Genomic DNA, 22,516 nt, shown 5'->3' with positions numbered 1-22,516 from the left:
AAAGTGCACTTAAGCAGTTTTCAGGGAAACATGAACACTAATCTTTTTTTTTAATATTTGTGTATTTATTTTTTTATCTTTGGCTGTGTCGGGTCTTAGTTGTGGCACGCGGGATCTTCGTTGTGGCATACGGGATCTTTTGTTGCAGCACGCAAGCTCTTCCTTGCGGTGCACGGGCTTCTCTCTAGTTATGTATGGCGCATGGGCTCCAGAGCCTGTAGGCTCTGTAGTTTGTGGCACGTGGGCACTGAACACTAATCTTTATCTGAAATCATTGATTTAGTTATTCTGGTCTTTGTCAGTAGAACATAGAAGAATCTCTTTGTAGTTCTAAAGGGTGTATCTTTTCTTTTTTACTCTTGATTATTTCACATATTCATTTCAGTTGGTGGCAGTTCACATCTGTGTATTTTTTATGTCTTCAGTTATGTTACTTTATTTTCTCATTATTTGCTATTTTTACCTTTTTTTGCTCTCATATATTTAAGTTCTTAGTTTTTGAGGTAAGATTATTTCTTCAGGGTATGTATTCCAAAATGGAATCATTCTTTGGGTGTGGTTTTAAGGCAGCTGTGATGCATTGCTCTGTAGTTTTGGGGACATGGTAAACCCATTCACAGTATCCTGTCTACGTCCTGTTTCCTTAGATCCTTGGCAATATTGGGGTGAAGTTTTTTAAAAAAAACTTATTGTGTTATTTGTGATATGCATGTAGTAATATATTTTATTTATTTTTAAATTTTATTGAAGGATAGTTGATTTATAATGTATTAATTTCTGCTGTATAGCAAAGTGATTCAGTTATACATATACATTCTTTTTCGTATTCTTTTCCATTGTGGTTTATCACAGGATATTGAATATGCTTCCCTGTGCCATATAGTAGGACCTTGTTTATCCATTCTATATATAATAATTCGCATCTGCTAACCCCAAACTCCTACTCCATCCCTCCCCAACCCCCCTCCCTCTTGGCAACCACAAGTCAGTTTATATCTGTGAGTCTGTTTCTCTTTCATAGATATGTTCATTTGTGTTGTATTTTAGGTTCCGCATATAAGTGATATCATATTGTATTTGTCTTTCTCTTTCTGACTTACTTCACTTAGTATGATAGTCTCTGGGTTCGTCCGTGTTGCTGCAAATGGCATTATTTCATTCTTTTTAATGGCTGAGTAATATTCTATTGTGTGTGTGTGTGTGTGTGTGTGTGTGTGTGTGTGTACCACATCTTCTTTATTTCCATGTCTTGGCTGTAGTAAATAGTGCTGCTATGAACATAGGGGGTGCACGTATTTTTTTGAATTATAGTTTTATCTGGGTATATTCCCAGGAATGGGATTGCTGGATCATATGGCAACTCTATTTTTAGTTTCTGAAGGAACTTACATACTTATTTCCATAGTGGCTGCACCAGTTTACATTCCCAGCAACAGTGTAGGAAGGTTCCCTTTTCTCCACACCCCCTCCAGCATTTGTTATTTGTAGACTTTTTAATGATGACTATTCTGACTGGTGTGAGGTGATACCTCATTGTAGTTTTGGTTTGCATTTCTCTAATAATGAGCAACGTTGAGCATCTTTCCATGTGCCTATGAGCCATCTGTATGTTTTCTTTGGAAAAATGTCTATTTAGGTCTTATACCCACTTTTCAATTTTTTTTTTTTTGTTATTGAGTTGTATGAGCTGTTTTTATATTTTGGAAATTAAGCCCTTGTTGGTTGCATCATTTGCAAATATTTTCTCCCAGTCTGTAGGTTATCCATTTTGTTTATGGTTTCCTTTGTTGTGCAAAAACTTATAAGTTTTATTATATCCCATTTGTTAATTTTTGCTTTTATTTCTATTGCCTTTGGTGGACTGACCTAAGAAAACATTGGTACGGTTTATGGCAGAAAATGTTTTGCTTGTGTTCTCTTCTAGGAGTTTTGTGATGTTGTGTCTTATATTTAAGTCTTTAAGCCATTTTGAGTTTATTTTTGTGTATGGTATGAGGGTGTGTTCTAACTTCATTGATTTACATGCGGCTGTTCAACTTTCCAACACCACTCTTGCTAAAGAGACTGTCTTTTCTCCATTGTATATTCTTGTCCCCTTTGTTGAAGATTAACTGACCATAGGTGTGTGAGTTTATTTCTGGCTCTCTATTCTGTTCCATTCGTCCATATATCAGTTTTTTGTTCCAGTACCACACTGTTTTGATTACTGTAGCTTTGTAGTGTTGTCCGAAGTCCCGAGGGTTATGCCTTCTGCTTTGTTCTTTTTCCTCAGGGTTGCTTTGGCACTTCTGGGTCTTTTATGGTTCCATATAAATTTTAGGATTATTTGTTTTAGTTATGTGAAAAGTGTCATGGGTAGTTTGATAGGGATCAAACTAAGTCTGTAGATCACTTTGGGTAGTATGGCCATGTAATAGTATCTTTTAATATTAATTTATTCTTAATAGCAATTTGAAAAACATTTTTCCATATTATGATTTTTTTGCCCTGGGTAAATTTAATCTTTGATTGTTTTATCAGAATGAATTGGAGAATTGACTTGACATTTTACATAGCTAACTTCTTTCACTTGTTTCATTGTGCAAATTTTTTTCCTAATGTTAAAAATATGTGTCCATTTTGATGCTTTGCTTTAGTAGAATATCAAAATAATTTATTCTAGAGTGTGTGAAACAAGAATATGAATTTATAAAGCCTTGTTGGTGAGAAATTTGCTTGTAAGAACTCTTCATTTCTGGTTATTAATTTTCTAAAGTAGATGTTTAGATAGCATTCTGACTTTTATCCTTTGAAAAATTGCCCTGATGAGATTTATAAATGCTGTAACATTTCATGGTAAACCTCATACCCTTGTAAATGTAATTTTCACTCCAAATTGGAAACAAAGTTTTTCAAGGAAATCATAAAGCTATTTAAAAAGCAGGGAAGAAATTAAATACAATTAATTTCAGTTTTAAACTTTGGTCACATTTTAGCATATTCATGTCTCTTACTAGCCTGTAAGCTTTTGACTGTAGTTAGTTCTCCATGAGTCCATTTTATTTCAGCTTTGGGAACAGGTAGCTGAGTCTTTAGGCATTTATTTCTGTTTTAGATAGACGTAATGGATTCTAGGGTTAGATTATCAAGGAGTAGACTTTCTTCAGAGCCTCTGACTGATTGATTGAATTCCAGGAAAATCTAATGTCATTTGGAGACCACTTTCATTTCTCCCTGGGTAGAGTTTTTAACTCTATGGTAGAATCCAGAGGATCTAAGAACTTGGGTAAAATAGCTAATTGACTGTTTAACTATATTAGAAAATAAAAATGATAGGAAAAAAAAGAAACACCTACATGCTTTCTTTTAAGATCTTTGTGTATCTTCTTACAGATCTTTTTAATGTGACATGTATACTTGTGAGTATATTATATATATGCACACATATGTAGATGTAGATACACATAGAAATATATATACATGTACATGTGCATGTACATGTATATTTAGATGTACTTTTTTAAAAACAAAAATGAGATTATGCTCTATAAGTAACTTTTTTTGGTTCAGGTTTATTGAGGTATAATTTACCTAAAGTAAAATTCACCTTTTTTAGTATACAGTTCTGTTAGTTTTGACAAGCACAAAGAGATGTAATCTGCACTACAGACATGACACAGAACAGTTATGTCATCCCCCCAGAATCTCCCTGTGCCCCTTTCGTAGTTATCCTCTTCCCTTGTAATAATTTATTTCTTTTTCATTCCTTTTACAAAATATCATATAAATGGCATCGTACAGTATGTAGTTTCTAGTCTGGCTTTTTTCATTTAGCATAGTTTTTCCTTTAAGATTTTTAGTTTTAGGTATGTTTCAAGAATCTTTTATCAAATGGATGAAAATATTCATGTCTTTTTTTCTAGGAATTTCATTTGTTCAATTTTGAAATTTTAAGCCTTTAGTCAGTCTGGCACTTACTTTAGTATAAAGTGTGAGACAGATACTTCCGTATTTAAAAAATCAGCTACTTTGGCAATATTTATGAAGATTGAGTTACTAATACTCTTACTAAATTTATTTCCTCACAGGTAACACAAGTAGCGAGACAGCCGGGACCCCCAACCCCTTCCCCTTACTCAGCACATGAAATAAACAAGGGGCATCCAAATCTTGCGGCAACGCCCCCGGGACATGCATCGTCCCCTGGACTCTCTCAAGTAAGAAAAACCTTTTTTTTCCTAAAAGAAATTTCCATGTCAGAGCTGAATTTCTATTTTTCTTTTTTTTAAAAAATTATTTATTTGTTTAGTTATTTTTGGTTGCATTGGGTCTTTGTTGCTGTGCCTGGGCTTTCTCTAGTTGCGGTGAGCGGGGGCTACTCTTCATTGCGGTGCACGGGCTTCTCATTGCGGTGGCTTCTCTTGCTGTGGAGCATGGGCTCTAGGTGCGCGGGCTTCAGTAGTTGTGGCTCACGGGCTCTAGAGTACAGGCTCAGTAGTTGTGGTACACGGGCTTAGTTGCTGTGCGGCATGTGGGATCTTTCCGGACCAGGGCTGGAACCCGTGTCCCCTGCATTGGCAGGCAGGTTCTTAACCACTGTGCCACCAGGGAAGCCCGAATTTCTATTTTTCTAAAGCAAACTTTTAAGCAAACATACAAAATTACTTGAAGAGTAATTTCTATTTTCTCTTACACATTTTTTAAGACACACCTCCCATGATAGTGACTACTAACAGTTTTACACATTTCATTTATGGAGTCATTCAAAATAAACTGTCAGTGATACTTAGTTTTCCTTTTTGTTGTTTTAGAAATTAGAGTATGACTCTGTAAAGTTCATTAAAAATCTCGTAAAGCACTTGTTTGCCTTTCAACGTGTAATCCGTTAGTCTCCCTTTTCACTTTTTGGTGGAGTGTTGGTGGTTATTTTCTACTTTCGTAAAAGATATGGCTGTCTTTCCCTCTTAGTATTGATCATTTTAGAGGGCTTTTTTGTTTGTTTGGTTTTATAAATAGATTATTGGAATTTGTTAGGCGTAAAATTTTGTTGAACTGTTAAAGAATAGTGAACTCCTTAGTTTATTTCCAAGTAACAGGCACAGGAGACATAAACTGTTTTAAGATATCACTGTGGGTCCCCTGCATTTTAAGCCATTTCCCAAGAAATCTTTCAGCTTGTACCAACTCACCATTACATGCTCATTTGGTCTTCCTTGTGGTTAAGAGTGGGGTAGAGTTAAGAAGTCTCTTACTGGAATGTAGAGAGAGTCAAGCCAATAACCTTGAACCAAGCTGTTTTGAGATTGTCAGTATTTACATGTAAGAAACATTCCTTTTAATAATAAAAATTAATATTATAACATTATTTTCAATTTGGGCTTTTATATTTTAGGCCTTTAAGAGCTTGAATAGTAAGAGGAAGAATTACTGAAAATAATGCTAAAAGCTGGTGGTTATAAGTGTTGATTAATGATAGTTCAAACTATAGAATGTTTGGAGAAGGAATGTACAACTTGCCAAAGCATGATTGAAACAGCGCTCTTCAGGAATATGTAAATTAACTTGGGCTTAGCACTGTACTTAAACTCGGTCCAAATCATTCTTGTTTAACTTTGAGTTTTAAAAGTAAAATATGTCAAAATGAATTCTTAATTGTTTAGGATGAGTTTCTAGTGTTGGTTTTCATGGCACTGAACAGAACCACCCACGCTATTAATCAGGTATGTTGGTCTGAGTCTCAGGAGGAAAGAAAAACTGTAGTAAGTTGAATAGGGAAAGTTTAATATAAAGGATTATTAAATATAATAAGGGATTGGAGTACAGAGGGATTGGCTAATAAGAAAGAGAACTCTAAATGATATAAAAATTACAAATATAAGGAGTAGCTGCTTCTCCTGGGGCCAAGATGGAGTCCCCATGGAAGAGCCTTCTTCTCCACCCTGTTACCAGAGAGTGCGTGGCTGTGGCATAACCTTATAGTAGAGAAGTCATTGTAGTGTCATACCAGTAGAACGTGCTAGAAATCCTTCTTCTGGAATTTGCTGGAAATTCCTCTTACGGAGTGTTGAGGAAAGCTGGCTTCTCTAGCACCGGTTCCTTTAGCAAAGAGCTGCTGCAGTGCACAATGGCTACAGGCTCCTTACAGCATCTCTGCCACAGGCACTTCAGATAACCTTGAATCTGCTGGATCACAGGTCCCATGTGGTAGAGCAGCTTGTGTTGCAGCCTAAACTTACTGCAGAGCCTCCTTTTGTTCTTTCCCTCAATCAAAATTAGAAACCTCCCAGATGACTTTGTAGGTAGGTCGAGGTGTATCACACTCAAACGTAATGTATGTCCTCTCTAAAATCTAAAAAAGGCCTGTCCAACCTTGTGCCTCTTTATTTCATGCTACTGTTAAGAGACTGCTCCCCCCACCTTGGGCTGAGATCTGGCATGATGTGGTTCTCTGAATGGTAGAGAAGTTGCTGTGGTGCCACATGAGTGGAACTTACTAGAAATCCACCCTCTGGAACTTCCCAGAATTCTGCCTTCTAAGGTGCTGAGGGAAAACTCTTCACAGGGCTGTTTCTTCTAGGAGGCACTCTGCTGCAGAATGGCTTCAGAGGGTACCAGGGGTAGCTGTTAGTCACTGGGTACTGCTGGCTGCAGCACATTGCGGCAGAATCCTGACACTGAAGAAGCTGCGCCCTGTAGAGCCGCTGGGCACTGGGGAAGTCAGGTTCTGGAGAAGCTGTGTGTTCTGCAGGAGCCTGCTATGCATGCCCACAGGAACCAGGAAGCAAAACCCTTTCCTCCTGCAATATCTTTACAGTGCCCTCTACTGACAAAGCTCTACATTGTGCCAGATCCATTTTCACTGTACTGGCAGACAAGTTGAATTTTGAGCTGAAAGGCAAGCAGTCGATAACTGGCACACAAGGGGAATAGCTTAGTTTTCCATTTCAGATTTGTACTGTTTCCAGTTGTGATTTGACCCTAGCAGTTGGCCCAAAGCCCTTAAGTGTTCTGAAAAACGGTGCTGCTTGCAAATGCATAGCTTGCATTTAAGAAAGGATGATCTAGCAGTGCTCACAGTTGTCAAGCCCACAAATGCCTTTCTGTATGCCATTTTATTAGTTTCTTTTAGAAGTCAGAGTACATGAATTCCAGGGAGAAGGGTCACCAAATATTATCTTGCTTCCCTTCGTAGTCTGTTTTGTTGTCATCTTCCTAATCTGATGGATGAACCCAGTAACTCATATCTGATTTATTACCCCCCCCTTTTATCCCCTGCCTTTCAGAGACAGCCTTATATGGATTCATTTGTCTCCTAACAATATTTTAACATCTGTTTGCAGAGTGAGGAAGTTTTTCTAAATTGGCATACCTGGAAAAATGGGGAGTTCTGTAGGAAACTCAGTCTCCTTAGATTTATATATATTTTTAAATTAATTAATTAATTTTTGGCTGCGTTGGGTCTTCGTTGCTGCGCGTGGGCTTTCTCTAGTTGCGTCGAGTGGGGGCTACTCTTCGTTCAGGTGCGCGGGCTTCTCATTGTGGTGGCTTCTCTTGTTGCAGAGCACGGCCTCTGAGTGCATGGGCTTTGGTAGTTGTGGCTCATGGGCTCTAGAGCGCAGGCTCAGTAGCTGTGGCGCACAGACTTGCTCCGCAGCATGTGGGATCTTCCTGGGCCAGGGCTTGAACCCGTGTCCCCTGCATTGGCAGGCAGATTCTTAACCACTGCGCCACCAGGGAAGTCCCTCCTTAGGTTTAATAGTTGACATGTTTGTAGATCATTATGGAAAGTAGAACCTTCAAAATAGAGGGAAAAGAATTATAGGCTTGGAGACAGACTCCAGATTCTGGGACTTGGTCTGTCACTTTCTGGTTATATGATGTTGGGTAAATTATTTGATATCTCTAGAACTTGGTTTCTTCTTCTGCTATATAGGAGAGAATTAGAATTGTACCACTCTTTAAGAGGATTGTTATGAAGACTATATAAAATTCTGCCTCAGAACAGGACATGCTAATGCTTTCAATAAGTGACATTTGTTATTTTCGTGCCTACTTGGTTCTCTTCAGGATACTGGGGTGTGTGTGTGTGTGTGTGTGTGTGTGTGTGTGTGTGTGTGTGTGTGTGTGTGTCTAATTTGGCTACCTGTCTGGTATTAGTGTGAAATTTAGAAGCTCTCTCCAGGAGTTTGAGATGTCTTCCAGGTCTTTGCTTATCCCTTCCAGGATAAAAGTAGAGGCCAGGCTTGGTCATTTTCTGTTGGAAATAGTGTGGTTTATTCTTACACACAGAACTATTAGATTCAAATCAACTGCAGAAAAGATTAAAGAAACTTCTTTAACCACATGTCCTTTTTTTTAAAAAATTATTTATTTATTTATGTTTTGGCTGCGTTGGGTCCTCATTGCTGCGTGCCAGCTTTCTTTGTTTGCGGCGAGCGGGGCTAGTCTTCCTTGCGGTGCGCGTGCTCCTCATTGCTGTGGCTTCTCTTGTTGCAGAGCACGGGCTCTAGGCATGCGGGCTTTAGTAGTTGTGACACTCGGGCTCAGTGGTTGTGGCTTGCGGGCTTTAGAGCCCAGGCCCAGTAGTTGTGGCGCGCGGGCTTAGTTGCTCCACGGCATGTGGGATCTTCTCGGACCAGGGCTTGAACCCCATGTCCCCTGCATTGGCAGGCGGATTCTTAACCACTGTGCCACCAGGCAAGTCCCATGAAAACATTATGAATTCTATATTTTATACTTAAAATTAGGCAAACTTTGCATTGTTTCATTTTGTGTCTTTTAAAAAATATCACAAGTTTGTTACTTGAATTATCTTAAATTACTTAAGCAAAACAAAAGTGTTTCATGCTTGTTGCTTGATTGTACACATTTGTTTTAACTCAGTTAATTTTCTCATAATGGAGCTAAATTACAAAATAAGGAGTCCAAACTGGCACTGATTATCAGGTTCAGTGTCTAGTCCTTTTCATTTTTCTCTTGGTATCCCTGTCTAAACTCTTAAGCTATGTTCACAGTAATCATTGAGAAGACATGCTCAGAATAATGCCAAAGAAGTGGAGTGGTACATGTTTTCCACCCACTGTTCTTGTTCATTTGGTTCCTCTCTTTTTCTGAGAGATCAACTTGGTCATGTTAAGTAGTGGACTGAGATGGTGATGGTATGTGATCCACTGGTTAGATTCTTTATTGTCTCTGGAAATGCTAAGCAAAGGACTTCTTCACTGAGGAGTAGTTATTGATCATGGCACTTACTTTAACATTACTATTTTCATTATTACAAAAGAATATGATTAAACAACTCATGGTCCCTGCAATCATTTTACTTTATCCAACTTCCAGACTTCGTTTTCCTTTCAGAGGTCTTGTTTTACTAAGGAAAAATACTCACTATTGCCTCACAGTTGTTGATTGATGGATTGTTTCAGACTTTGCAAACTGCTTTATCTTTCTTATTAAGTTAAACAGTGATTTTATTTACTGCAAGCAAGTTTTTATACTCTTTTTGATTTTTAAAATGCCTTTCATGAAGAAAATAAATTCTGAGCTTGGCAACTCTGACAGTCAGTGTTGCTAACCGGGATAAGTAGAGGAGCCTTTGAAAATGTTTTTTACATTTCATTGTTGAAATAGATGAATGTTGACATTCCTTAAAAAAAAGAAAGCAAAGCAAAATTTATTGTTTTTTATACTTGCCTTCTCCCCCATGGAACATATTATGGCTGTCTAAAGCAGTCTTTGACGTGACTGGTGTTTGGAAGCTGCATTCATGGCACATAAAGATTTGATGTAGCCTCCAGAAACTGCAGTACTGACTGCATTTAGTTGGTCCTGTTGCCAAATCTTCTGTTTTGTTTTCTTCAGTTGATAATATAGGTACGTACTTAAAAATTTATAGCTATTGAAAATTTCATCAGTAAATAGTGTCATTAAGCAGTTTACAAATTAACATGCCTTTACAAGTGTCATTAGTATAAAAGTAAGGCTTATAAAAATTTAAATCATTTATATCTGTGGTTTCATCTAATATATGCTAAATAATTGTGGTAAGCTCTTTTCTCTAATTGTTGAGATTTATCTTAATGTGGTCATATTTGATAGAGAATTTTAGCTCTTTTGTCTTTTTTCTTTATTAACAAAAACAGTTGCAACCATATTTATAAAGTAGGACTTCACCAGATGTTTTCCGAATTTCATCTTTTATGCAGTCTTACAGCTTACCATGAAATATGCCTAAGGCATATTTGTTTGATTATGCTTCTCTTTGCATTGCATGTAACTAGAAAAAATTCCCAGTGATTTTCTTTCAAGATATTTGTGGTTAGTTTTTAAGTTTTGTTGTAAGAATGATAGTTAAGTGCAACTATTATTCAGACTTTCCATACCCTAAACACCAAGTTTCAGATTCTGTTTGGGAAATCTATAAGACTAGAACCTATATTTTGAAATATTTAAGTGTGAAGAGTGAAAGTTTTAAAAATGAATTCTACATTAATTCAACACAGTTTTAAAAACCAAAGATGGGACTTCCCTGGTGGCACAGGGGTTAAGAATCCGCCTGCCAGTGCAGGGGCACGGGCTCGATCCCTGGTCTGGGAAGATCCCACGTGTCATGAAGCAGCTAAGCCCGTGTGCCACAACTAATGAGCCTGTGCTATAGAGCCTGTGGGCCACAACTCCTGAGCCCGAGTGCCACAACTACTGAAGCCTGCACACCTAGAGCCCATGCTCTGCCACAAGAGAAGCCACCGCAGTGAGAAGCCCATGCACTGCAACGAAGAGTTGCCTCCGCTCGCCGCAACTAGAGAAAGCCCGTGTGCAGCAACGAAGACCCAGTGCAGCCAAAAATTAATTAATTAATCAATAAGTTAATTAAAAAAAGAAAAAGAATTTTCTAAGAACCAATCTGTAAGAACTGAGTGCTTTCACAAGCATTTTTTTAATTGTCTTTGGTGTAAGCTCAGTTTTCTGTTGATGATGTTGTTTATTTTCATCTCAGTTCTGTCAGGGGGAAAAAGGTTTAGGATTTTATCTGTTTCACGTTTAAGGAGTTATTTCCTCTGGACACGTCCTGGGAGGCGCTTCTTGATTTCTCTAGCTACCACTCATCTGTTTTAATAGGTAGTGCAAAACCTCTTCCAGAGTTTCCCTTGCAGGTTTACCTCTTTACTTCACTTACTTCCCATAGTTTTAGAAGAGAAACTCATTTCAGCTCCACCAGTCTGCTTTTTACCTAGCTGTGACATGATTTTTCAGATTTTTGTGGTTTTGAAAATTGCAGCCTCAGTTCACCTACAGAAATTAGCATGTGCCAGTAAATCAGGGGATGGGAAATAGAACAGAGAATTAGGAAATGGAGTGGTTTGACTATTCAATTCAGAGTGCTTGTGATTTTTCCTGCAAAAATTTGTACTCCAGTTGTCTTAGTTAGCTCAGGCTACCAAAACAAAATACCGTAGACTGAGTGGCTTAAACAACAAACATTTCTCACATTTTTGGATGCTAGGAAGTCCAAGATCAGGTGCTGGCTGACTGATTTGGTTCCTGGTGAGAACTTCCTTCTTGGATTGCAGGAGGCTGCCTTGCCTCCTTACTATGTCCTCATATGGCGGGGGGTGGGGGGGTGGTGGGGGGTGGGGGGAGAGAGAGAGAGAGAGAGAGAGAGACAAGCAAGCTCTCTGGTGTCTCTTACAAAGGCACTAATTCCATCATGAGGGCCCCACCCCCATGACCTCATCTAAATGTAATTGTCTCCTGAAGTCCCCATCTCCAAATACCATCACATTGTGGGGTTAGGGCTCCAGTTTATGAATTTTTTGCAGGGGGCGAGGGAGGCACCTCCATCCATAGCACCATTTATGTGATTCAGAGAGCTATGGGGGAAGTGGGCAGATAGGACTACTGGGAGAAAGGTCAGCAGAGGGGATAAGTACCATAGACATGTAGAATAGTGTCCTGAGCTTAATCAGACATAGGTAAATGTTCTTATCCAGATTAATTGAGGGGGTGGATTCAATTTGCATGGATGTGGGAGAAGAGAGAGGATGAGCTTAATACAGGCTTATTTGTTTTTATCAGTGATCAAATGAGAAAGTTTACTTGAAGTATAAGAAAGCTAGCATCTTTGGGACTTCCCTGGCGGTCCAACGGTTAGGACTACACACTTTCACTGTTGAGGGCTGGGGTTCAATCCCTGGTCAGGGAACTAAGATCCCACAAACCTCACAGCATGCCTCTCCCCCCACTCCCCCCCAAAAAAGAAAGCTAGCATCTTTATAGAACTAAGAGTCTTGAATTTCAGTGACTCCATACTCAGTGAAAAGCAGACAACACACACATCATGTATAATAGCCTTGTGGTAGGTCATTTTAAATTCTGTCAAAGAAGAGTTAAGGAAAGGTTGTTATATTTAAAACAAGTAGAATTGATTAACTATGAACAAAGAGGATTATAAATTGATTGTTAAGAAAATAAAGTGTTCTAATTTACTTACCAAACTAACGAACTTTTTCCTTAATACATATATTAATTTACTGTCCTTTTTTTCTCAAATTTCCAGTGATGCTGATAATTAAGTAACAGGAAGAGCTAGATCTGATTGTAAAGTTTTCATTGGTTGATGAACCCTCATTTTTTTCCTCTCTGAAGAATGGTAAACTCTCAGGCTACCTGAATTCTCTCACTCTTGTATGGTATCTTTACTGTCTGCCAAGTGTTTTGTTCCATAGGTACCTAAGTAGGTGATATGTAGAAGAAAGAATTTATGTTGCCAATATTTTGTTGTATTTCACTGGCAACATAAATCTCCTTTTCAGTTTCCGGTCAGTGATACTCCATTTTCAGGTACTACTCTATATTACTCAAGACTGTTTATTACTTCAAATTTTATTACTCCTCATCACCATTAAAATTGGCCATCTTCTTTTACAGTTTAGCTCCAAAATTTTGACCTGTTTAGTATAGTTGACAACATGACAGCCTAATTAGCTTAGCAGTACAGCTGTTAAAGTATTGTCAGGAAAAAAAAGAAACGGCACTATTTCAAATAGAGGGGATCTAATACATGAATTTGTTGAACTAGCTGATTGATTCTCAAAGGGACACTGAAGTAATCCAGAGATTAATAACTACAGGAAGCAGCTAACGTCCCTGGAGCTGAGGGAATGAAAAAGGAGACATGGTGGTGTTGTGAGAACCTAGGAGCTTAGAGGAAGTGTCCTTTAGGGCAGCGGTCCCCAACCTTTTTGGCACTAGGGACCAGTTTCGTGGAAGACAGTTGTTCTATGGACCCGTGTGTGTGTGGGGGGGTGAGGGGGATGGTTCAGGTGGTAATGCAAGCGATGGAGAGCGGCAGATGAAGCTTCCCTTGCTCGCAGCTCACCTCCTGCTGTGTGGCCCGGTTCCTAAGAAGCAGCGGACCGGTACCAGTCTGCGGCCCGGGTGTTGGGGACCCCTGTTTTAGGGGATTGTTGGTCAAACTTGTCAGAAGGGAGTTTTACTGCAGCTTGGCCGTCAGAAACTCAGTAGGTAAGAGAGCAAGGTGAAGCTAGTACTTTGAATATCAGGTGTGCACACCTGTCTGCTGCTGGATCTCTAAATGGCTTTCAGAGACTAGAGATCTGAATGGAGTTGGTGTCTGGAGCCATACTGACAGGAGGTGAAAGCACCCTTCTACTTACAGGGTGGATTAGAGCTGAAAGACAATAGGTAAGTAATGGGCACAAATAATGGTAAAAGGTTATATAGTTACCTTAATAATAAAGAATAAGCTAGGACCATAAATCCCATGAATTTAAAGGGAAAAGTAAATGTGGTAAAACAACATTGTTGGTAACTGTAATAATAATGACATTAAATTCCTCTATTAAATAGTCACTCAGTTTGTCAGAAACTGAAATCTAGATATATGCATTTAAACATGACAGAGATTAAAAACAAAAGCAGGGAAACATTAAAAGGAAAATGCTAATAAAAAGAAAGCAGGTATAAGCAGCCTTTAGAAGTCAACATAGAATGCAAGGCAAAAAACTATATGGGAGAGAGAGAATTCCTACAATATAAAATTTTAATTTCTAGAAGATGTAACTTTACAAATTCTTATATACTTAATAATTGGTTCAGAATATATATGAAGCAAATGTAAACGTTGAAATTGACAAATTCATAATCAGTGTGCGAGATTGACATCTCAGAAAAATGGACAGATTAGTTAGTAACCATATACTAGATCATGGGTTGGCAGACTATGACCCAAGGGCCAAATCTGACCCCTCTCCTGTTTTTGGTAAGTTTTACTAGAATACATCCATACTAATTTATTTATGAAATTCTGCTTTTGTGCTACAATTGACAAGTTGAATAGTTGCTACAGATTTTATGCCCTACAAAGCCTAAGATATTTTCTGTCTGGACCCTTACAGAATAAAGTTGCCAGCCCCTGATGTAGATTAGCAAACTAGAAAGACCAGATAGTAAATATTTTGGGGCCAGATGATCTTTTGCTGCTGCTGCTTCTTTTTTAACCCTTTAAATATGTAAAACCCTTTCTTAGGTGCTAAGGGCCATCCTTTGCCAACCCCTGATACTGATAAATGACACAGTTAGTAAACTTGTTTTTATATAAATATATATTAGCACAAGAATGTCTATATATTTCAAATATATGTATGAAAGAGAAATTTTGTACACAATCAACCAAGATAAAAATAATTGAGGATATCAGTGATTTGAACATCATAATTATTAAACTTAAAAAAAAATAGAGAAGGTGTTTTACCAATTCAAGTTAGAGAAACTATTACAAAGGCTATGAATAATTTGCATGAAATAATAATTAATAAATCTGTTTTAATTTTTTCTCATTCAATTAAGACTATGCTTTTTTTTCAGCTACTCAAGGAGTATTTATAAAATTTAATCATGTTAGGCTACAGAGAAAAATGTTACATTCCAATCATATTTATATTTTTTTCTAAATATACTTCTATAGAATTTAGAGCTTAACAACAAAAGAAAGACAAAATCTAAATTATGTTTAAGTTGAAACTCTACAGAATATAATTGCTGTTTTTAAAAAAGCTTATCAGATTTATAATTTATTTTAGTTGAACATAATTATTCATAATATGAATACATATAATTATTCATAATGTTTTTCATAATCTTAAACATAATGTTGGAGTAAAAATAATAACAAAATCAGTTTATTTGGAAATTTAAAAAACCATTGACAGAGATAAAATAGAAAACATTATCTTTAGAAATGAATGACAAACAGCACTTCATATCAGAATTTGTGCGATGTGCATAAAGTGTTACTTAGAGAAAAATGTGTAGACTTAAAGGCATATATTAGAAGATAGGAAAAGTTGAAAATAACTGGTGATCTCAATGGAAGAGTGTACTGATGAAAAATTAATCAATCTAAGAAAGAAACGGAAAATTTTATTTGAACCAAAATTCAGGATTACAACCCGGGAACAGCATCTCAGAAGGCTCTGAGAATTGTTCCACCTGTTAGAAGTCAAGGGACAGTTAATATGTTTTTTTTTTGTTTTTTTTTTGCGGTACGCGGGCCTAATATGTTTTTTGAGACAGAGGGCTGGCTGTACATCAAATGCCCTATTACTGACAGTTAAAATAATCCAGAACCTCATCGTGGTGGGTCATGTGACCCCTTACAAGATCAAGAAGGAACGCTGTCTCTTAAGGTGTTGTCTTGTTGATGCTAAGAGAATGTTGCTCTTTATGGCTGATGGGAAAGGTTTGGTGATGCAGATACACAATGCACAGTGAGGGGAGAGAGGAGGCCAAACGGCAGAGAAGATCTTTTGTTTAAATTTCTCGTCTTGCCATAAAAATATGACTTTTTATTTCACAGCTGTTATGTTGTAATTTAAGGATTGTAGGTTTTATTTTCATATGTATATGTAGTGTACCTCGTTCTGATGTTGTTGACTGTAAACACTAGCTATAAATTGCCACACTGCTTTATCTGTTTTAATACCAGGAATCAAGAGCTTTTATATAGTAGTAACTAACTCTCCTTATAGTATTTCTAGTTTTGAATGGCCAACTTGTGTCTACTGTCATTCAGAATATGCTCCTTTTGATAACAGCAAACTTGATGATGGTGTCAGGAAATTCGTGTGTGTGTGTGTGTGTGTGTGTGTGTAAAACATTTGCATGTCATTAGTGATGTTGAGTATCTTTTCATGTGCTTATTGGCAATTTGTATGTATTCTTTGGAGAAAATGTCTGAATCCTTCGCCCATTTTTTTTTTTAATTTATTTTATTTTTGGCTGCATTGGGTCTTCGTTGCTGCGCGCAGGCTTTCTCTAGTTGTGGCGAGCGGGGGCTTCTCTTGTGGAGCACGGGCTCTAGGCGCGCAGGCTTCAATAGTTGTGGCACACGGGCTTAGTTGCTCTGTGGCATGTGGGATCTTCCCGGACCAGGGCTCGAACCTGTGTCCCCTGCATTGGCAGGCGGATTCTTAACCACTGCGCCACCAGGGAAGCCCCGCTCATTTTTTAATTGGATTGGTTTTTTTTTGCTGTTGAGTAGTAGGAATTCTTTATACATTCTGGATCTCAATTCCTTATCAGATAAATGATTTGCAAATACTTTCTTTCATCAGTTGCCTTTTCACTCTGTTGATAGTGTCCTTTGCACAGAAGTTTTTAATTTTGATGAAGTCTAATTTATGTTTTTTCTCTTGTCTGTGTCTTTGATGACATATTCAAGAAACCATTGCCAAATCAGCAGTTACTTCTTTACACTAAATGCAGTGTAGACTATTGCATTTCTTCTTAGCTTTTAAAATTTTACACACATGGAGATTTTCAGGAAATGGTAGCATGTTTAGAGAAAAATGTATTGAGTTATCAGGAGGACAGGCATGTTTGGAAGGAACGATGGAAATACTTACTAGTAGATGACAAACAGCTGCCAATAATAACCCCACTGGAGTGAGAAAAATCACTGGAAGTCCAGCTGCCATGTTCAAAAAGACACTGAAAAATTCCAAGGGCTGTTAAGGGTTCAAAGAATGTATCAAGGTTCACTTTGGGAGTTAGAGAAGTTGAATACAAAAGTGGTGACTCAGAAGCCAGCTGGCTTATTTACATAACCATTTGGCAACCTTTAAGAAGGGAGGGAAGTAGCAAAAGGACAGACAGCTGGCCAACAGGCAAAGAAATAAGTATCAAGGACCTGGAAGGCATTATTCTACTATCTTCTCCTTGATTTTGAGTGATTGTCTCTTAACTTCAGCAGCAATGAAATTAGGAAGTATAAAACCAAAGGAGGAAAAACACTGTTGAAGTGCATATTAGAAAAGGGGACTATAAAACTTTGTATAATTCATAGAGAAGATGAAAGCTATCAGAGAGCTGGATGCATACAAAAGGCATCCCTCACCAAATCTTTGTGTTCTGCTTAGTTTGAATTACTCCAAAAAACCTTAAGGAATATAGGTTTCTTGAAGAATGACCATCCCTAGAGGGTCTTTGAAAAAGACAGTCTCGCACTAGAAGCTATTGCTGTAACAAGCTCTAAAAGTAGATCTAATGCTGTAGGAATCTCCTAAAAAATTCTCCTAAAAAATATCAACTCTTGAGTAGATAAGGGACAGTGAGTGTATGAGGATCATGACTGTTGGAAACATTTAGAAATAATTTTAACTAAAAGCTGTCCTTCCTAATATAACTTGAATTATAACAGTGTGAACTAGTATTTATTGTGTACTCCTATTATCAGATTATTATTACAGTAACCCTGTAGATAGTTATGATTATCTGCATTTTGTAGATTGGGAATGTTGAGTGTGAAAAGTGAAATGATTTGCTTCATATACCATAGGTAGCAGTGTTGCAGGAAGGGGGACCCCTTTCAGGGCCCCAGAGGGGGCTCTTGTCTAACGTTCGGAAATGAATTGTCCGAGGAGGCACATGTGCTGACAAAGCAAGAGACTTCATTGGAAACGGGCGCCTGGGCGGAGAGCAGCAGGGTAAGGGAACCCAGGAGAACTGCTCTGCCACGTGGCTCACAGTCTCAGGTTTTATGGTAATGGGGTTAGTTTCCATATTGTCTCTGGCCAGTTATCTTGCTTGGCCCATAGTGCGACTCAGGGTCCTTCCTGGTGCTGTGCGCGTCTCTCAGCCAAGATGGACTCCAGTGAGAAGGATTCTGGGAGGTTGGTTGTCTGCTCCCTCTTTTGCCCCCTCCTGAATTCTCCCAGTTAGTTTTCAGCTGCAGCACCATGTTCTTTATCAGGACCTCCTTTATGAGACAACTCAGGCAGGTGGGCCTGGCCAAGGCAGGTAGTTTCCATCAGCAGTTCCCTAACAGCACCATTTGTAAAGGATCGAGTGTAGATCTCCAGGTCCCAACTCTTGACATTCTTCCTAGCTTTCGCATAATTCATCGTAGTACTTTATTTCAGGTTCGTTTTAGACAAAATAGGCTTTAATAATTTTGGGAATACAGCCACCACTTATAACATTGTTTTTATGAAATAGTATGATGTGATTTTTTAAAAAACATTCAACATGAAACATCTTTGGGGGAACATAAATTTGCAAAATTGGGCTTTATAAAAATTCAGCCACACAGTATTTAAACTTCTGGTTCTTAAATGTAGAGACACATGTCTAAATCTGAAATTAAAGAATTAGTGGGAGAGGGACTTCCCTGGTGGCGCAGTGGTTAAGAATCCGCCTGCTGCTGCAGGGGACACGGGTTCAAGCCCTGGTCTGGGAAGATCCCACGTGCCGTGGAGCAACTAAGCCTGTGAACCACAACTACTGAGCCTACATTCTAGAGCCTGTGAGCCACAACTACTGAGCTTGCATTCTAAGGCCCGTGAGCCACAACTACTGAGCCTGCATTCCAGAGCCCGTGAGCCACAACTACTAAAGCCCACGCACCTAGAGCCTGTGGTCCGCAGCAAAGAGAAGCCACCACAATGAGAAGCGCTGCAACGAAGAGTAGCCCCCACTCGCCACAACTAGAGAAAGCCCGCGCGCAGCAACGAAGACCCAGTGCAGCCAAAAAAAAAAACAAAAAAAAAAAAAACCAAAAAACTAGGGGAGGAGGAGGTGGTCATAACGGGAGCAGCAGAACCTAGAGTGAAGATTATGTCCAGTGTGACAAATGAGGGGAATGGGAACTCTAGCTGAGGATGTTTTAGATGAGAAGTACAAGAAGAAACTGTCAGGAAACCAGAGAGTAAATAAAAATGAGGCTAATGGGGGGAGGAAAGTAGGAGAAATGATAGTGGTAGTTAGCAGCAGAAGGTACAGGAGATGTGATGAGTAGCAGATACTGACTTTGGCAGTGGAGAACCAGCAGTGCACAGAGTATAGAATACCTTTGGTACCTGGGAATTCAGTGAACCAGGCACTGAATTCTCCTTTAGGCAGGTCAGTACGTTTAGCCCAGTAGCCTTGGGAGAACTGGTACTAGGGTTGGGGAGAGAACTGGCTTTTATTATGCTGTGTAGGGAAGAGCTGAACTTTGAATAGTATAGTTACTATTGTGGGAACACAAGTAACATGTCAGATCTAGGTATATTGTGAAAGCCATCCTATTATATGAGCCCATCGTTGTCTTGTGAAAGGCAAAAAACCGTAGCATTTAAATGTCGAACTAAGTGTAAAGAATAGAAATGGTGGTAAACTTAGTACAATATTTTTCTGTACTAAGATAACGTCACTGCTTAGAAATGGAAAAGAGATCAGTGGCTCTCAATCTTCACTGCCACTAGAATCTTCTGATGCCTGAGTCCCATTCTCCAGAGGTTCTCTGATTGCTTGGGATGAGGCCTAGGTAATTCTGATGTTGAGAACAGAGCTGTGGAACAGGGAACCCACTGCCTAAGTGGGACTTCCTAGGTCTTCTTTGCTGGAAGTGTTTTTCAGTGAAAGGAGCAGAAAGTATCCCCATTTTTTAGACCACATACAAACAAAATGATTTTCTTAACTTAGGGAAAGTGGCTCTGCTGATTGAGAAGCCATTTCTATCTAGTATCTACAGGAAACTGTTAACTTTTTACAGATAATATACTTTACATTACAGTCTGTACTCAAATAGTTTTTACTGTATTGATAATATATACCAGTTAATTTTGAGGATTGAATCAAATTCTCTCCTGACAGGTGTTGTATAATTGACCATTCTAATACAAGCAGAGTATGAGCAGGTGCTTTTGGCTTCAATAGATCAAATCTTTCTGGATTTAAAGCTGCAGTACAGTGTTTTTCAAATTTTTTAAGACAGTAAGAATTTATTCTCCCATGTACAGTGCCTGAATGTAAGAAACTTCCTAAATCTTTGGGATGGAAATGGCTCTACATGAAATTTTCTAAAAGTGTAACTTTGTGGCTGTTTGCAGTGCTTTATTTGGGTAAACAGAAGTTTTTGTCTGGCTGGTGCTCTTAACTGTTTTGTATACTTCAGTAGAGGTTTATTTTACTGGTACAAGCTTAACTAAGCAAGAGCCAAATACTCTATTGCTACATCCTTCGAGAGCTTGTTCTAAGGAAGGCTTATATTGAGGAGGGGTCTGTGAATCTTTTCTCAATGGTACTGTTATCATGAATTAAATAATTAAGATGCAATTCCGAAGCCAGAAAAAGTCTTTTGTGGATATTGTGGCGGGGATTTAGATTTTTAAAAACCAGTTCAGTACTATATTGATATAGAATTTATTGCCTTTTCTGGCAGGTGATCTTATTTTCTGGTCTGAATTTTATCATAATGTAATCCACAAATAAACTTTTGTTTTTAAGAAAAAGTTTATTTATTTGGTTGCGCTGGGTATTAGTTGCAGCAGGTGGGCTCTTTAGTTGTGGCTCGCAGGCTCCTTAGTTGTGGCATGTGAACTCTTAGTTGCGGCATGCATGTGGACTCTAGGTCCCTGACCAGGGATCGAACCCAGGCCTCCTGCATTGGGAGCGTGGAGTCTGAACCATTGCGCCACCCAGGAAGTCTCCACAAATAAGCTTTTTTTTTATTATTATTTTTTATTTATTTATTTTTTTTGTGGTACGCGGGCCTCTCATTGTTGTGGCCTCTCCCGTTGTGGAGCACAGGCTCCGGACGCGCACGCTCAGCGGCCATGGCTCACGGGCCCAGCCGCTCCGCGGCATGTGGGATCTTCCCGGACCGGGGCACAAACCCGCGTCCCCTGCATCGGCAGGAGGACTCTCAACCACTGCGCCACCAGGGAAGCCCCACAAATAAGCTTTTTTATAGAGTCATGGTGGTGGTTAGGTACAAAGAAATACTGTCCCTGGTATTTAAAGAAATGTAATGTGAGATGTTAAGGTTCATTTTTGTATTAAATATTTCATTTTACAGAGTATGATGTGAAATCAGTTTACTTGTCAAAATTGTCTCATTTTAAAATTCTATTTATTATGGTAAATATCTCTAGAGTTGGATTGAAGAAAGAGTGGCCTGACAAGTACGGCTATTGAGATGGGTGATGAGTGACATTAAAGTGCACTCCAGCTCGTATAGGGTAGTGCTCATTAAATACCTGTTTTTGAGGTAACAAAGAGTAAGAGTAATTGGATGGTCCTAATTCAGAATAAAACACGTATTATGACTTAATGAATGGTTGAGTTGCCTAAGACATTCTTTTAAAAAAGTCCAAAGCCATAATTAAGTAAGAGCAGTATTTGTGTTAGATAACATTTAAAATACAGCCCTTTTAATTTTCTAGCAGCCATGTTTCTGGGGCTGAAAAGAGATTCCTTTCAGAAATGAATAATGTCTCTCCAGGAGTATGTCTTGAAGAGGCCTTGAGAACAGGCCAACAATTGAACTGTGATAAAGTACCAAAAAATATTTTCTATTCATCTACCTTAAAGCAGAGATTGATCATATAGTCTTCACTTTTTTTTTTTTGAGGAAGAGTTCCACTCCCACATCCAAAATATAAGCCGTGGAAAAGAATTCTTAGTTTGCTAGAGTATAAAGACTGCATTATCGAAAGTGAAGTTTGAGAGACCTGGCTGTGAATCCCAGTTCTACCAGTTATTAATTATGAGATCTTGGTAAGTTAAACCTCCTTCCAAGTGGAATTTTGCCATCTAAGTGGAAATAACAATACCTACATCACAGGATGGTATGAGGATTAAATCAAAAAACAGATGCAAAGGCCCTGGCACATGCTGGATGCTTAATAAATGTCCATTGCTTTTCCTATGCTACGGTAGCTTTGCAATATTTACCTTTTTTAAAAAAAAATTTGTTTTTGTCTGTGTTGGATCTTTGTTGCTGCACGCAGGCTTCCTCTAGTTGCAGTGAGTGGGGGCTACTCTTTGTTGCGGTGCACGGCCTTCTCATTGTGGTGGCTTCTCTTGTTGCGGAGCACAGGCTCTAGGCATGCGGGCATTAGTAGTTGTGGCACGCGGCCTCAGTAGTTGTGGTGTGCAGGCTCAGTAGTTGTGGTGCACGGGCTTAGTTGCTCCGTGGCATGTGGGATCTTCCCGGACCAGGGCTTGAACCTGTGTCCCCTGCCTTGCCAGGCGG

The 22,516-nt window shown here is 38.7% G+C and overlaps 1 protein-coding gene across 1 annotated transcript in view; it reads left to right on the top strand.

Moving 5' to 3' along the window:
* The window catches only part of EIF4G3 (eukaryotic translation initiation factor 4 gamma 3), a 370,135-nt gene that overhangs the window by 124,596 nt on the left and 223,023 nt on the right, over nt 1-22,516 (top strand). The window contains exon 4 of the mRNA XM_065893987.1: nt 4,068-4,196. The gene's annotated coding sequence lies outside the window, so the exon portion shown is untranslated. The remainder of the gene's footprint in view (nt 1-4,067; nt 4,197-22,516) is intronic.

Source organism: Phocoena phocoena, chromosome 1, assembly GCF_963924675.1.
Source record: "Phocoena phocoena chromosome 1, mPhoPho1.1, whole genome shotgun sequence".
Lineage (NCBI taxonomy): Eukaryota > Metazoa > Chordata > Mammalia > Artiodactyla > Phocoenidae > Phocoena > Phocoena phocoena.
This window is presented reverse-complemented; position numbering and strand designations above follow the sequence as displayed.